Source organism: Bos javanicus, chromosome 2, assembly GCF_032452875.1.
Source record: "Bos javanicus breed banteng chromosome 2, ARS-OSU_banteng_1.0, whole genome shotgun sequence".
In the NCBI taxonomy this organism is placed as follows: Eukaryota; Metazoa; Chordata; class Mammalia; order Artiodactyla; family Bovidae; genus Bos; species Bos javanicus.
The window spans coordinates 370,581-388,479 of record NC_083869.1 but is presented as its reverse complement, the minus strand read 5'-3'; the positions used below and the strand labels follow the sequence as shown (position 1 = coordinate 388,479).

The window sequence follows — 17,899 nt, the reverse complement described above, 5'->3', positions numbered from 1 at the left end:
CTCTAAATTTTTGGTAGAATTCAGCTGTGAAGCCGTCTGGACCTGGGCTTTTGTTTGCTGGAAGATTTTTGATTACAGTTTCAATTTCCGTGCTTGTGATGGGTCTGTTAAGGTTTTCTATTTCTTCCTAGTCGAGTTTTGGAAAGTTGTACTTTTCTAAGAATTTGTCCATTTCTTCCACGTTGTCCATTTTATTGGCATATAATTGTTGATAATAGTCTCTTATGATCCTTTGTATTTCTGTGTTGTCTGTTGTGATCTCTCCATTTTCATTTCTAATTTTATTGATTTGATTTTTCTCCCTTTGTTTTTTGATGAGTCTGGCTAATGGTTTATCAATTTTATTTATCCTTTCAAAGAACCAGCTTTTGGCTTTGTTGATTTTTGCTATGGTCTCTTTTGTTTCTTTTGCATTTATTTCTGCTCTAATTTTTAAGATTTCTTTCCTTCTACTAACCCTGGGGTTCTTCATTTCTTCCTTTTCTAGTCGCTTTAGGTGTAGAGTTAGGTTATTTATTTGACTTTTTTCTTGTTTCTTGAGGTGTGCCTGTATTTCTATGAACTTTCCCCTTAGGACTGCTTTTACTGTGTCCCACAGGTTTTGGGTTGTTGTGTTTTCATTTTCATTCGTTTCTATGCAAATTTTGATTTCTTTTTTGATTTCTTCTGTGATTTGTTGGTTATTCAGCAGGGTGTTGTTCATCCTCCATATGTTGGAATTTTTAATAGTTTTTCTCCTGTAATTGAGATCTAATCTTACTGCATTGTGGTCAGAAAAGATGCTTGGAATGATTTCTATTTTTTTGAATTTACCAAGGCTAGCTTTATGGCCCAGGATGTGATCTATCCTGGAGAAGGTTCCATGTGCGCTTGAGAAAAAGGTGAAATTCATTGTTTTGGGATGAAATGTCCTATAGATATCAATTAGGTCTAACTGGTCTATTGTATCGTTTAAAGTTTGTGTTTCCTTGTTAATTTTCTGTTTAGTTGATCTATCCATAGGTGTGAGTGGGGTATTAAAGTCTCCCATTATTATTGTGTTATTGTTAATTTCTCCTTTCATACTTGTTAGCATTTGTCTTACATACTGCGGTGCTCCCGTGTTGGGTGCATATATATTTATAATTGTTATATCTTCTTCTTGGATTGATCCTTTGATCATTATGTAGTGACTTTCTTTGTCTCTTTTCACAGCCTTTGTTTTAAAGTCTATTTTATCTGATATGAGTATTGCTACTCCTGCTTTCTTTTGGTCCCTATTTGCATGGAAAATCTTTTTCCAGCCCTTCACTTTCAGTCTGTATGTGTCCCCTGTTTTGAGGTGGGTCTCCTGTAGACAACATATGTAGGGGTCTTGTTTTTGTATCCATTCAGCCAGTCTTTGTCTTTTGGTTGGGGCATTCAACCCATTTACGTTTAAGGTAATTACTGATAAGTATGATCCCGTTGCCATTTACTTTATTGTTTGGGGTTCGAATTTCTACACCATTTTTGTGTTTCCTGTCTAGAGAATATCCTTTAGTATTTGTTGGAGAGCTGGTTTGGTGGTGCAGAATTCTCTCAGCTTTTGCTTGTCTGAGAAGCTTTTGATTTCTCCTTCATACTTGAATGAGATCCTTGCTGGGTACAATAATCTGGGCTGTAGGTTATTTTCTTTCATCATTTTAAGTATGTCTTGCCATTCCCTCCTGGCTTGAAGAGTTTCTATTGAAAGATCAGCTGTTATCCTTATGGGAATTCCCTTGTGTGTTATTTGTTGTTTTTCCCTTGCTGCTTTTAATATTTGTTCTTTGTGTTTGATCTTTGTTAATTTGATTAATATGTGTCTTGGGGTGTTTCGCCTTGGGTTTATCCTGTTTGGGATTCTCTGGGTGTCTTGGACTTGGGTGATTATTTCCTTCCCCAGTTTAGGGAAGTTTTCCACTATTATCTCCTCAAGTATTTTCTCATGGTCTTTCTTTTTGTCTTCTTCTTCTGGAACCCCTATGATTTGAATGTTGTAGCGTTTAATATTGTCCTGGAGGTCTCTGAGATTGTCCTCATTTCTTTTAATTCGTTTTTCTTTTATTCTCTCTGATTCATTTATTTCTACCATTCTATCTTCTAATTCACTAATCCTATCTTCTGCCTCTGTTATTCTACTATTTGTTGCCTCCAGAGTGTTTTTAATTTCATTTATTGCATTATTCATTATATATTGACTCTTTTTTATTTCTTCTAGGTCCTTGTTAAAGCTTTCTTGCATCTTCTCAATCCTTGTCTCCAAGCTATTTATCTGTGATTCCATTTTAATTTCAAAATTTTGGATCAATTTCACTATCATTATTCGGAATTCTTTATCAGGTAGATTCCCTATCTCTTCCTCTTTTGTTTGGTTTGGTGGGCATTTATCCTGTTCCTTTATCTGCTGGCTATTCCTCTGTCTCTTCATCTTGTTTAAATTGCTGAGTTTGGGGTGTCCTTTCTGTATTCTGGCAGTTTGTGGAGTTCTCTTTATTGTGGCTTTTCCTCGCTGTGTGTGGGTTTGTACAGGTGGCTTGTCAAGGTTTCCTGGTTAGGGAAGCTTGTGTCAGTGTTCTGATGGGTGGAGCTGTATTTCTTCTCTTTGTTCAGTCGCGCTGTGGGGAGGGAGGGAGGGATGCTGCAAACAAATAACACTGGCGTGCGCTCGCAGTGCCTCAGCCACCCTGGGTCTGCCCCCGCTCACGGTGCGTGTAGCCTCCCTGCCCACACTGCTCGGGCTCTAGGTTGTTCCGCCGGAAACAATCCGAGGCTGGCCCTGGGTTGCGTGTACCTCCCAGGTCCAAGCCGCTCAGGTTCAGGCACTCGGGTAGTCCTCAGAGGCGCAGACTCAGTTGGGCCTGAGTTTTGTGCTCTTCCCAGGTCCGAGCAGCTCATGCTTATTTAACTTATATGCAGAGTACATAATGAGAAATACTGGGCTGGAAGAAGTACAAGCTGGAATCAAGATTGCTGGGAGAAATATCAATAACCTCAGATATGCAGATGACACCACCCTTATGGCAGAAAGTGAAGAGGAACTAAAGAGCCTCTTGATAAAAGTGAAAGAGGAGAGTGAAAAAGTTGGCTGAAAGCTCAACATTCAGAAAACTAAGATCATGGCATCCGGTCCCATCACTTCATGGGAAATAGATGGGGAAACATTGGAAACAGTGCCAGACTTTATTTTTTTGGGCTCCAAAATCACTGCAGATGATGCTTGCAGCCATGAAATTAAAAGACAAGACAAAGTATTTGGGGATGGGGACCTGCTCCCCAGGAAGGGAGTCATGAAGGAGGAAAAGTTTCCACACACTCAGAAGCCCTCTCACAAGGGGGAGTCTTGGAAGGGCAGCAGAACCTCAGAGAGCAGTAAAATAGTGGGTACTCAGAAGGCAAAACAAAGAGAATTCACCACAGAAATTTTGCTGAATGGCACTTCCCAGCTGAGAAGCGGCTCACACACTCACAGTTGCTTTAGAGTGGGGGATGGGTACAGAGACTTGGGTTTCAGGAGTCAGACTTCAGGAAAAGGACTGGGGTTGATTGCCATGAAGATACTGTGAGGGAGCTAGTGTGACACAGTGGAGGCAGACCAGAGAAAAGCCTGAGCTCAAGAGAAGGAAAAAACCATTCCCATGGGAAGGCTCTAACTCTGCACTCTAACTCCACCGGCTAGCAGAACAAAGGACTCCACTTTAGCGGATGCCAAAGAAGGAGGGTGCGCCAGCTGTGGTCTGCAGCTCCAGAGGTAGAAAAGTAGGCTTGAGTGCCAAAGGTGGAAGGTGGGAGGCTGCTACTGTTTTGGCCCCAGGGATTGCAGCTACCACCAAACTATGAGTGGCTGCAGGTCACTGCCCACGTCTTCCTGGGAGCCTAAGTGACTTGGCTCTACCAAGGTTGTTATAACCCAGGACCAACTGTTCTGGGGAAGTGCGAGACCTGCCTCAGATTGTGGCAACCTCCCTCAGGTACCAGCCATGGCAGACAATCCCAATACAGCCCGACTGTGTCTACTGTACCCCTCCCTCTCTCCACTTACAACTGAGCAATTGGGCCCTAAGAAGAGGCTACTTAAACCCCCTCATGTCTGGGCAGAGAACATGCTCTGGAAAGGAACATATAGCAGAAGTGGGCCCAATTGGAACACCAGGAACTCTGTGAGTAAAGGAAAAAGGGGAAAACTGCCCTTACAGTTGCAGAGAAGTGGATTAAATCCTCACAATTAGCCTGAGATTGTGGAATGTAGGGGCAGTTGTAGACTTTGAGAGCAAGTACAAGCTGAATCAAGGCAAGATCTGAGACTGAGCTGACCCCACACAGTCCACAAGAGGTCCAGAGACCTTTGAAAAAATCTTGGAGTACTTTCTGAGTAGGCAACTGACTAGTCAGGGGAAATGAAAACATTCACAGACAAGCAAATATTAAGAGAATCCAGCATCATCATACCAGTTTTACAACAAACGCTAAAGGAGCTTCTCTAGAAAGGAAAACGCAAAAGAAGGAAAAGGTCTACATAAAAAAAAAAAAAAAAAAAGCCAGAGCAGTAAATGAAATGGCAATAAGATTATATATATCAATAATTACCTTAAATGCAAATAGACTAAATACTCCAAGCAAAAGATATAGATTGGCTGAATGGATACAAAACTAAGACCAATACAGTCTGAATGGACTAAGACAGGGTTTTCCAGAATACAATAGCATCTGAATCACTAGACTGAATAAAGAAGATCTACCCTCCCCAGTGTGGCCAATATCCAACCTGTTGAAGAGCCCTAGTAGAACAAAAGTGTATAATGAATGTGAATTCTCTTTCTTTTCTTGAGCTTGGATGTCCACATTTTATTCTCTTGTACAGGTTCTCAGGCTTTCAGACTCCTGGACATAGACCTGTGGCCCCCAGTCTAAGGTCTTGGAACTCAGGCTTAATTATGCCAGTGACTTTCCTGGTTCTCCAGCTTGAAGACAACAGATCATGGACATACCAGCACCCATAATGGCTTAAACTAATTTCCATAATAAATCTTCTAATACATGTATAGATACACACACACACACACACACAAATACATACATATGTATATGTATACACACAAATACATACATATATATATATATATATATAAATATATATATATATATAAAACCTCCCTTTGATTCTGCTTTTCTGATGGACCCTGATTATACATACATACATACCATGTAGTAAGAAAAGCTTAGTGATCACCCAGATAGATTGTAAAAATTCATGTTTTATATATCCCTATGTGTACTTATAGGAGTTATTGATTCAGTAGTGGATATTCCTTTAGGAGCTGGAAAAAGATTCCGTGCAAATGGAAATAAAAAGAAAGCAGGAATAGTAATACTCATATCAGGTAAAATAGACTTTAAAGACCATTACAAGAGACAAGGAAGGACATTACATAATGATCAAGGGAGTGATCCAGGAAGAAGATTTAACAATTATAAATATAGATGCACCCAACATAAATAAGGCAAATGTTAACAACTATTAAAGGGGAAATCAACAGTAACACAGTAATAGTGGGGGACTTCAATATCTCACTGACACCAATGTACAGATCACCCAGACAGAAATGGGGAACACATGTTATACCTGTGGCGGATTCATTTTGATATTTGGCAAAACTAATACAATTATGTAAAGTTTAAAAATAAAATAAAATTGGAAGAAAAAAAAAAAAAAAAAAAAAACCTTTGAAAAGTAAAGTGGCGGGCGGACCTATAACTCTCAGACAAGTTAATCCAAACAGAACCTCTGTCCAGGGACAAACTTTCTTATCTATCAATTTGCTATTTTCTCAGGTACATAACATTATGATATCTAGGATGTTAGTCAAATATGTGAAAATACTGAAGAGAGTTAAAAAAAAATTGTATCAATCAGCTCAGGAACCCTCAAATATAACTGGTTGTACAGCTTAAGTGTATAAAATTTTTAGGTTGACTGCCTGTAATTTGGGGCTTTAGAAAAGTTCAGAGGAGAACTTTTAAATAGGAGCCAAACCATCTAGAATAACTCAGGAGTTATTAAATTTTGGTGGGTCTTTTTAGTCTAAAAAATAATGAGTTATGAATCTAGAAAACTCAAAGGGCATGGTGCCGGGTTTATCAGATTTAATGGTTTAAATTAGTTCATAATATAAAGCACCAGTTCCCAAAGTGTGGCCCCTGGGTCAGCAGCAGCAGCAGCAGCAGCAGCATCTCTGGGGAACTTGTTACAGATGTAAATACAGATGCAAATACAGATCCAGCTCCAGATCTCCTGAATCAGAGACTGTGGGAATGAGAGCGGGCTGTCTATTTTTTGAACCAGTTCAGTTGGTGACCCGATGCAGGCTCAAGTCTGAGAACCCAGAGGGAGGGTATGGGGAGGGAGGAGGGAGGAGGGTTCAGGATGGGGAGCACGGATATACCTGTGGCGGATTCATTTTGATGTTTGGCAAAACTAATACAATATTGTAAAGTTTAAAAATAAAAAAAAATAAAAAAAAAAAAGCTTTTAATGATACATTGGACCAATTTTACCTAATTGACACCTACATGGCATTTTATCCAAAAACAATAGATTTCACATCTGTTTATCTTCTAAATAGATTTCTCAAGTGCATATGGAACATTCTGCAAGATAGATCACATCTTAGGTCACAGATCAAGCCTTGGTAAATTTTTAAAAACTGAAATCATTTCAGGCATCTTTTCTGACCACAGCAAGGTAGATTAAATTGGAAATGAACTACAGGAAATGAACTATAAAAAACACAAAGACATAGATGTGAAACAATATGCTTCTGAAGAACCAACAGATTACTGAAGAAATAAAAAAGGAAATAAAAATGTTCAGGGAAGCAAATGACAAAAATGCAATAACTCAAAACCTATGAGATTCAGTAAAAACAGTGCTAAGAGGAAAGTTTATAGCGATATAAGCCTACCTCAAGAAACAAGAGAAACAACAAATAAACAGCCTAATGTTACACTTAGAGGAACTAGAAAAAGAACAAAAAAACACAAAGTCTGTAGAAGGAAAGAAACAATAAAGATCAGCACAGAAATAAATAAAAAAGAAAAGAAGGAGAAAATAGCAAAGGTCAATAAAACTAGACACTGGTTCTTTGAGAAGATAAACAAATTTGACAATTTGTTAGGCAGACTCATCAAGAAAAAAGGGAGAAAACTCAAATCAATAAAGCTAGAAATTGAAAAGGGAGAAATTATAACAGATAACATAGCAATACAAAGGATCATAACAGACAAGTACAAGCAACTATATGCCAATAAAATGGACAATCTCGAAGAAATGGACAAATTCTTAGAAAAGTATAGCCTTCCAAAATTAAACCAGGAAGAAATAAAAAACTTGAACAGACAAATCACAAGCAAAGAAATCAAAACTGTAATTAAAAAATTCTCAAACAAAAGCCCAGGCCAGATGACTTCACAGGTGAATTCTACCAAATGTTTAGGAAGAATTAACACCTATCCTGATTAAACTCTTCCAGAAAATTGCAGAGGAAATAAGACTCCCAAGGTCATTCTACAAGGCCACCACCACCCTAATAGCCAAACTAGACAAAGATGCCACAAAGAAATAATAATAAGGTCAATATCACTGATGAACATAGATGCAAAAATCCTCAACAGAATTCTAACAAACAAAATCCAACAACTCTTTAAAAAGATCATACGTCATGATCAAGTAGACTTTATCCCAGGGATGCAAGGATTCTTCAATATATGCAAATCAATCAATGTGATACATCATATTGACAAATAGAAATATAAAACCATATGATCATCTCAATACATGCAGAGAAAGCTTTTGACAAAACACAACATCCATTGATGATTAAAAAAAAATTCTCCAGAAAGTAAGCATAAAAGGAATATACCTCTACATGATAAAGGCCATATACAACAAACCCACAGCAAACATTATTCTCAAAGTTGAAAAATGGAAAATATTTATGCTAAGATCTGAAGAAGACACGGGTACCCACTCTCACCACTATTATTCAGTGTAGTTTTGGAAGTCCTAGACACAGCAATCAGAGAAGAAAAATAAATAAGAAGTAAAACTTTCACTGTTTTCAGATGACATGAAAACACTAAAGATGCCACCAGAAAGTTACTAAAGGTAATCAATGAATACAGTAAAGCTATAGGATATAAAATTAATGCACAGAAATCTCTTGCATTCTTATATACTAATAATGAAAAATAATAAGTAAAAATTAAGGAAACAATCCCATTCACCAATGCAACAAAAAGAATAAAATATTATAAATTTTTATATATCTAAATATACCTAAAGAGACAAAAGATCTATATGCAGAAAACTATAAGACACTGATGAATCAAAGATTATACAAACTGATGGAGAGGTATACCTTCTTGGACTGGAAGAATCAGTATTGTGAAAATGACTATTACCCAAAGCTATCTAAAGATTCAATGAAATCCCTGTCAAACTACTATGGTATTTTTCATAGAACTAAAACAAATAATTTCACAATTTGTATGAAACCAAAAAGACATTTTATAGCCAATGCAAACTTTAGAAAGAATATACAGCTGGAGGAATAAACCTTCCTGATTTTAGACTATACTACAAAGCTACATTCATGAAGACAGCATGGTACTGGCAACAAAACCAGAAATATAGATCAATGGAACAAGACAGAAGGCTGGGAGATAAATCCACGCACCTATGGGTACATTCTCTTTCACAAAGGAGGCCAAAATATACAATGGATTAAAGACAGTCTCTTCAATAAGCAGTACTGGGGAAAGTGGGTAGCTACATGTAAAAGAATGAAATTAGAATACTTCCTAACACCATATACAGAAATAAACTCAAAATGAACTAAAGGCTTAAATGTATGACCAAAAACTGTAAAACTCTTAAAGGAAAACATAGGCAGAGTACTCTTTGATATAAATCACAGCAAGATCCTCTATCATCCACCTCCCAAAGTAATGGAAATAAAAACAAAAAATAAACAAATGGGACCTAATTAAACTTGAAAGATTTTGCACATGAAAGAAACTATAAACAAGATAAAAAGACAATCCTCAGAATGGGGAATATAATAGCAAATGAAACAACTGACAAAGGATTAATCTCCAAATTATATAAGCAGCTCATGCAGCTCAATTCCAGAACAAACAACACAATAAAAAAGTTGAGAGAAAACCAAAGCAGACATTTCTCCAAAGAAGACATACAGATGGCTATTAAACACATGAAAAGATACTCAACATTGTTCATTATTAGAGAAATGCAAATCAAAGCTACAAGTTATCACCTCACACCAGTCAGAATTCAGTTCAGTTGCTCAGCCGTGTCCAGCTCTTTGTGACCCTATGGACTGCAGCACGCCAGGCTTCCCTGTCCAACACCAACTTCTGGAGCTTGCTCAAACTCATCTGCAGCGAGTCAGTGATGCCATCCAACCATCTGATCCTCTATCATCCCCTTCTCCTGCTTTCAATCTTTTCCAGCATCAGGTTCTTTTTCAATGAGTCAGTTCTTTGCATCAGGTGGCCAGTCAGAATGGCCATCATTTAAAAAAAGCTGCAAACAATTAATGCTGGAAAGAGTGTAGATCAAAGGGAACCCTCTTGCCCTGTTGGTGGGAATATGAATTGATACAGCCAGTATGGAGAACAGCATGGTTATTGCTTTAGGAAACTAGGAATAAGACTACTGTGTGTGTGTGTGTGTGTGTGTGCACGCGCGCTTAGTCATGCTCAACTCTGCGACCCCATGGACTGTAGACTGCCAGGCTCCTATTTCCATGGGATTTTCCAGACAAGAATAATGGAGTGGGATGCTATTTCTTACTCCAGAGGATCTTCCCAACTCGAGAATCAAATCTGCATCTCTTGCATCTCCTGCATTGGCAGGTGGATTCTTTACCACTAGTGCCACCTGGAAGCCCCATGACTACCATATGACTCAACAATCTCAATACTCAGCATATACACTGAGGTAACCATAATTGAAAAAAAAATACATGTACACCCAATGTTCATTGCAGCACTATTTACAGTAGTTAGGATATAGAAGCAGCCTAGATGTCCAGTGACAGAAGAATGCATAAAGAAGATGTTGTACGTATATTACACAGCTATTAAAAGGGATGCATTTGAGTCAATTCTACTGAGGTGGATGAAATTAGAACCTATTATACAGAGTGAAGTAAGTTAGAAAGAGACAAACAATATCATGTATTACTGCATATATATTTGGAATCTAGAAAGATGAAACTTACGATCCTATTTGCAGGGCAGCAAAGGAGACACTGACATAAAGAACAGACTTTTGGACACAGTAGGGGAAAGAGACGGTGGGATGATTTGAGAGAAAAGCATTGAAACATATACATTACCATATATAAAATAGATAGCTAGTGGGAATTTCCTGTATGATTCAGGGAACCTTAAGCCTGTGCTCTGTGACAACCTTAAGGGGTTGGATGGGGTGGAAGGTGGGATGGAGGTTCAAGAGGGAGGAGACATATGTATGCATATGGGTGATTCATGTTGAAGGATGGCAGAAATCATCAAAACATTGTAATTCTCTTCCAATTAAAATAAAATAAAAAATTTAAAAATAGTTTAGTATTACTGTGAATAATTATTATAATGGCTCATTTTGTAATATAAGTTCTTTAATAATTGTTTCTAGATTCAATGTGTCAATACTAATTAACACCATGCATCTTAAATAATGAACACCTAGAATCAGTCAGTCCTAGGTCTAGAAGCTCTAGGATAAATAAATTGCTTATTGTTCCATGGAATATAAACATAATACATAATAAAAAGCTGTAAACATGTGTTACATGAATGAAACATATCATTGGGACCATCTTCCTATTGAGGCAGCTGAGTCTTTGAAAGATTCAATAATTTATCTGTTTTCACACATGGAAAGCAGTAGAATTCAATATGCTGTTTGAAACCATTCTTTCATTTCTTCATTTTACTTGCAAACTTTACAGGAAAAAAATAGTGAAAACTAAAAATGTTGTCCTTAAGAATACTAAGTACTGAGTAGCTTTATAAAAAAGCAACTAAAAATTTGAGTCTTTTTAAAGAACTTCACATTCCAACCTAAGTGGCATTTCAGGCCTTTGAAGTGAAACTAAGCATACATGGAAAATACAGATACATTTTTTTTGAAGTTACAGAGAGTTAGAATTTTGCTTAATATAAGGGGGTAAAAGAGGCTGGGCTCTTTAGAAAAGTGTCGTATATCTTATCCTCAAGCTCATTTGCGAAGAGATTATGGTGTTAGGGATGACCCAGATTGTTTTCAGTTCTGCTACCATAGATTCTGAAGACTTTTGCAATAAGATAACATAGATATGCACTGGTCATAACAAACATCCTCTTCCAACAATGCAAGAGAAGACTCTACACATGGACATCACCAGATGGTCAATACTGAAATCAAATTGATTATAGTCTTTGCAGCCAAGGATTGAGAAGCTCTAACACAGTCAGCAAAAACAAGACCAGGAACTGACTGTGGCTCAGATCATGAACCCCTTAATGCCAAATTCAAACTTAAATTGAAGAAAGTAGGGAAAACCACTACACCATTCAGGTACGACCTAAATCAAATCCCTTACAACAGTGGAGGTGACAAATAGATTCAAGGGATTCGATCTGGTAGAGTGCCTGAAGAACTATGGGCAGAGGTTCATGACATTGCACAATAGGCAGTGATCAAGAATGTCATCAAGAAAAAGAAATGCAAAAGGCAAAATGGTTGTCTGATGAGGCCTTACAAGCAGCTGGAAAAAGAAGAGAACTGAAAGGCAAAGGAGAAAAGGAAAGATATACCCATTTGAATGCAGAGTTCCAAAGAATAGCAAGGAGAGATAAGAAAGCCTTCCTCAGTGATCAGTGGAAAGAAATACAGGAAAACAATAGAATGGGAAAGACTAGAGAACTCTATAGAAAATTAGAGATACCAAGGGAACATTTCATGCAAATATGGGCACAATAAAGCACCTAACAGAAGCAGAAGATATTAAGAAGAGGTGGCAGGACTACACAGAAGAACTGTACAAAAGAACTTCATGACCCAGACAACCACGATGGTGTGATCACTCACCTGCCTGGAATGTGAAATCAGGTGGGCCTTACAAAGAATCACTACAAACAAAACTAGTGACAGTGATGGAATTCCAGTTGAGTGATGGAATTCCATCCTAAAAGATGATGTGAAATGCTGCACTCAAATGCCAGCAAATTTAGAAAACTCAGCAGTGGACTGCAAAAGGTCAGTTTTCATTGCACCCCAAAGAAAGGCAATGCCAAAGAATGTTCAAACTACCGTACAGTTGCATTCATCTCACAGGCTAGCAAAGTAATGCTCAAAATTCTCCAAGCCAGGCTCCAACAGTACATGAAACGTGAACTTTCAGATGTTCAAACTGAATGTAGAAAAGGCCGAGGAACCAGAGATCAAGTTGCCAAACTTGATCATCAAAAAAGCAAGAGAGTTCCAGAAAAATATCTACTTCTGCTTTATTGACTATGCCAAAGCCTTTGTGTGGATCACAACAAACTGTGGAAAATTTTTCAAGAGATAGGAATAGCAGACCACCTGACCTGCCTCCTGAGAAATCTGTATGTAGGTCATACAGATTGGTTCCAAATTGGGAAAGGAGTATGTCAAGGCTGTATATTGTCACCCTGCTTTTTAAACTTATATGGAGAGTACATCATGCAAAATGCTGGGCTGGATGAAGCACAAGTTGGAATCAAGATCACTGGGAGAAATATCAATAACCTCCAATATGCAGATGACACCACCCTTACGGTAGAAAGTGAAGAAGAACTAAAGAGCCTCTTGATGAAAGTGAAAAAGGGAGTGAAAAAGTTGGCTTAAAGTTTAACATTCAGAAAACTAGGTCATGGCATCTGGTTCCATCATTTCATGGGAAATAGATGGGGAAACAGTGAGAAAATTTATTTTCTTGAGCTTCCAAATCACTGCAGATGGTGACTGCAGCCATGAAATTAAAACATGCTTGCTCCTTGGAAGAAAAGTTATGGCCAACCTAGACAGCATATTAAAAAGCAGAGATATTACTTTGCCGACAAAGGTCCATCTAGTCAAAGCTATGGTTTTCCCAGCAGTCATGTATGGATGTTAGAGTTGGACTATAAGGAAAGCTGAGTGCCAAAGAATTGATACTTTTGAACTGTGGTGTTGGAGAAAATTCTTGAGAGTCCCTTGGACTGCAAGGAGATCCAACCAGTCTATCCTAAAGGAAATCAGTCCTGAATATGCATTGGAAGGATTGATGTTGAAGCTGAAACTCCAAAACTTTGGCCACTGTATGTGAAGAACTGACTCATTGGGAAAAACCCTGATGCTGGGAAAAATTGAAGGCAGGAGGAGAAGGGGACGACAGAGGATGAGACGGCTGGATGGCATCACCAACTTGATGGACGAGTTTGTGTAATTCCAGGAGTTGATGATGGACAGGGAAGCCTGGTGTGCTGCAGTCCATGGGGTCACAAAGAGTCAGACACAACTGAGTGACTGAACTGAGTTAGCTGATCATAGATCCTAGTTGGCACATTAGTTGGAATATAATATATATCCACATCCACCTAAGAATTATAGAGAAACTAACTATAAAAAAACCTCTGTGTGAAGCAATTTTCACAATGTAAATGATATGGCTGTTCCTCATATGAAGAGTTCTGAATCTTGCTTCAATTCCCAGCAAGATGGCAATTATGCAACATCAGCATCAAGCCCAAAGCAAGTTGCAACTTTGGGAGCAAAGAAAAATCTGCAACAGAAAATTCTAAAAAAGAAAAGCACACTTAGTCAATAGGTTTAGAGAAGGGAAAAAATGATCTTATTAAGGCATGGTGAGGGTTTAGTCACTAAGTTGTGTCCAACTCTTGCAACCCCATGGACTGTAACCCATCAGGCTCCTCTATCCTTGGGATTTCCCAGGCAAGAATGCTGGAGTGGATTGCCATTTCCTTCTCCAAAGGTCTAAAACCATGTTAGTTTCATAACAGGAATCTAAATAACAAAGGAGGCTGAAAAAAATTCAGTCATTTCCCCAGGCTTGATGCTAGTATACCAATTTTATTTAGCTTTTCCATACGTGAACCAAAAAAAGAAATCTTTAGGAAACTTAAGGTTTTGCATCTAAGCATATTTATCTGTGTAGATAGGATCAAAACAATTTTTGAAGGTGTGGATGGGCAGGAAAGCAACGAATTTGCTTAAAAAGCAGAAAAGACTTGAAAAAATTTTAAATGTGCATTGAGCATATTATATAATATAATGTATATTTATGATAATAGATTCTTAGAAAACTGTTCAAATAAGATCCAAGAACATTATAGAACTGTAGGTCAAATATCAAAAATATTTTAAATATGACAGGAGAAAGCATTCTATCTTTTTAAAAATATAATGTACCTATATCTAGAATTCTAAATACAGTTCTCATCACTGTACCTTAGGAAAGAGTTAATGGGCTAGAAGTAAACAGATGTGTGTTTATTTATATAAATGTGTATCACATACAATTGTTATCATTATCACATAGAAAAGCAAATGAAGTTCTGTCATGTAAAGAAAAAGTGTAAAACTCTTCAAGCCTGTAAAAATGAAAACTTAGGAGATACTATTATTCAGTCTGCAATATAATTATGTATGATAAACAACTTTTGTTTTGTGCTCACTGTATTGTAAGCACTATGCAAAGCACTTTACATGTATTAAGGCATGTAATCCCACCACAAAATCTCTTCCATATGGTATTATTAATGTCCAAATGAAACACAAAGAAGTCCAGTAATTTACTCCACATGACATGGGTAATTAGCAGTAGAATCGAGATTAAAACACAGACATTTTGACTTTAGGGAATGTACCCTTAATCACTGCTTGTGAAACACAAACCTAATTTTTTAACATTGATAGAGGCACTTAATGAACTGGAAGAAGGTAAATTTGAGCAAATAAAAATAAGTATAAAATAAACTAAAAACCTTGAAATCTGAAAACAAATCTTTGAATCCTAAAAGAGAGAGCACTTTTCAGATATAAAAACAGAATTAAGAAGTCTTTATAAAGTTGCACAGACAATATGATAAAGCAGGAAAAGTAGGGGAAGTTGTGGAAGGTAAGTCTCTAGCACTGAGCACAGTGGCCTCCACCAGCCACAGCTTCCCCTGTGCCACGCTTACTGCCAACACACACAGAGGCTGCAGAAGATGAGGAGCCTCTTGTCTCACCCCATCTGGCATTCATTTCTCTTCCACACTATAATGTGGAAGCATCAGCCTTTTGTGTCAACTTATGTGGATGTTTTCTGTATTGAGTCATAAAGCATCTACAGGGCAGATAATAGATCTTACCCAACTCACTTGGCATATCACCCAACTCAGTACCACACTCAAGGTTTTTGATAAATAGATTTTAATTTTGATAAGTAGATGTGCTGCTATTTTACTCAATTTCACAGTTTCATACACCAATAGGGTCTATTTTGAGGAATAAGAATGTGTTTTTGATCTAATATCTTTTCATTGATAAGAATTTGGCTGAACACATGACTCCATGACATTGTTTGGAATAGGGGATGTCAGTAAAATATTCTTTAGAGAATATCATACCATATCTAAGGTTAATAACAGTTCATTTTTACTGAAGACTCTGACAATGAATTTGTTCAGGTTGGGGACATGACCATTCTGGGCATTTTCTTTATGCACACAATCTGCTCTCCTGAATCTATTGAGCCTTTAGTTTTTGCAGTTAACCTCATGCTGTTGCTGCTCACGTTACCAGAGTATCTGGTATGGAACACAATCATTGTCCATTTCAAGGCATCAGTTAACTGGTAAGGGATGTCACACACCATCTTCCTTGCTCCTTCCATATTTTTTCTCTTCCTGAGAATATAACTCTATGCAGGAGAGCACAGAGGAGGTCATTCAGTGAAAAATTAGGTCAAGGGACACCAAGACTCACTTTTTTTCCCTACATCTATTAAATATAATGTTCCATTCCAGTTGGCAAGGAATTTTAACCCAAAAGATAGCATATCTTTTGTTGTAAAAACTGTGTACTGTAAAAACATATTGTTGGTTTTTCTGTTTTCCTAAGAGTGAACTATCAACATTTGGTCCACACTCATCTTGGGGAGAGCCTGACTTATAGATTTAAAAAAAAAAACTGGGTCATCTGAAATTCTTAACTAAAATCGTGGAAAGTGGGGGAGAAAACACAGTTCTGCCACAGTCTCAGTGTAGTAAAAGCTAATCCAGGATAAAAGTAAATAGTTAGAAATCAAAATTCCAGAAAGCTAACAATGTGCATACTAATTATTTTCTTCCTCTAAGTCATCACTTGCAGCTACAAGTTTAATTTCAGATTAATTTGTTCTGTTACTCAAATATTTCTATTGTTTGATCCCACTGACAATAACAGGATGCTACTTGATAAATCACAGCCAAAGTGTAACCTGGTTTTACTGTGGAAATAACTCATCTCCAGCTGCTTATACTCATCATACACAGCAATGACCCCATTCTTCCTTACATTTTTAGCTGTCTTCCCCACTAGATTGAGGAGTCTACTCTCTATTTTCCACTATTTCAAACACAGTACATTGGCCTACCATTGTGCCTCACACATGGTATTTTCTTAACTTTAATGAAAACTCACATACTATAAGTCTTGACTACAGCATGCCTCCCTGTCTACATTCATAATGATCTGTGAGAATAACAGAAGCTGAAGTTGGGTACAGATATGTTAAGGAATAATGAGAAATGTTACATGTTGGCAAATGAATTGCTTAAGATATTCTAGAGCAGATGAGTAATTATCACTAAAATATAATTTGAAAATGACTTCTCACCTTTAATCACTTAAGCTCAAAGCATTTTTTGTTTGAATGAAATAAAAACTTTGAGAAAAACAGATTTGGCTCTCAATAACAACCAAAATAGGCTTAAAAATTTTAATATACTTATGCTTCAAATGAAGTTATTTTAAATTATTAATCAAATCAAATACACTTTCCTAATGTAAATTCAGAATTTAGTTTTTATTACATTTTTATACTCAATGTGTCATAGAGAGTTTCCTCACAAACTTCCCCAATGCAGACATAAAGCAAGTATAACCATGTTGTCCTGATTCATTCTGGCACTCAAATAGTTTACATAGAATGATAAAAAGCTTTGCTGTTGATATTTAGGTAGATAATATTTTGATTATTAATTTCATACCTCCTTCAGAAGGTCCCCTTCATCATTCATCTCACACTGTTTTACTTAAGCTGGCTTTGGAAACCACAATATCCGTAACAAATGCATTCAACATGTATTTATATGTATACCCAAAACAAACATTGCAGATGATGTATTGCGTGGAGGCTTTTTCCAGAGGAATCTGGCAGTTAACAAAAGATAAACACCAGACTTTGATGTGTCATGCCCAAGGCACAGGACACCAGAAATGCACTCGAAAGGTCTAATCACAAATCCGCATTTATGCTTGACTCTCTGCAAACAAAGGACATACAAAGCTTAAAACTATGCTGATCAACATTTTCTCCAACATACTGAAGTTTTTCTATATAACAATTGTATTCTGGAATAAAATCTATTGTTAGACTGAGACAATGAAATATTTTTTAGACAACTATGCTATCAAAGTCCACAGACAAAAGCACTGTTGGAAAATATACGTGACAGACGCAGATTTTCACGAATTTCCAACATCTACTCAGTTGTAATTTCCATTTTTATTTTATTTTCTAGAATCACTTCTGGTCTCTAAATTAACTCTAGTGTCTTGTTG

At 37.1% G+C, this 17,899-nt stretch overlaps 1 protein-coding gene across 1 annotated transcript in view; it reads right to left on the bottom strand.

The window, feature by feature from the left end:
- LGSN (lengsin, lens protein with glutamine synthetase domain) overlaps nucleotides 1-17,386 on the bottom strand; it is a 68,047-nt gene extending 50,661 nt beyond the window's left edge. Inside the window, exon 1 of the mRNA XM_061431323.1 lies at nucleotides 17,326-17,386. The gene's annotated coding sequence lies outside the window, so the exon portion shown is untranslated. The remainder of the gene's footprint in view (nucleotides 1-17,325) is intronic.
- Nucleotides 17,387-17,899: the final 513 nt, after the last annotated feature.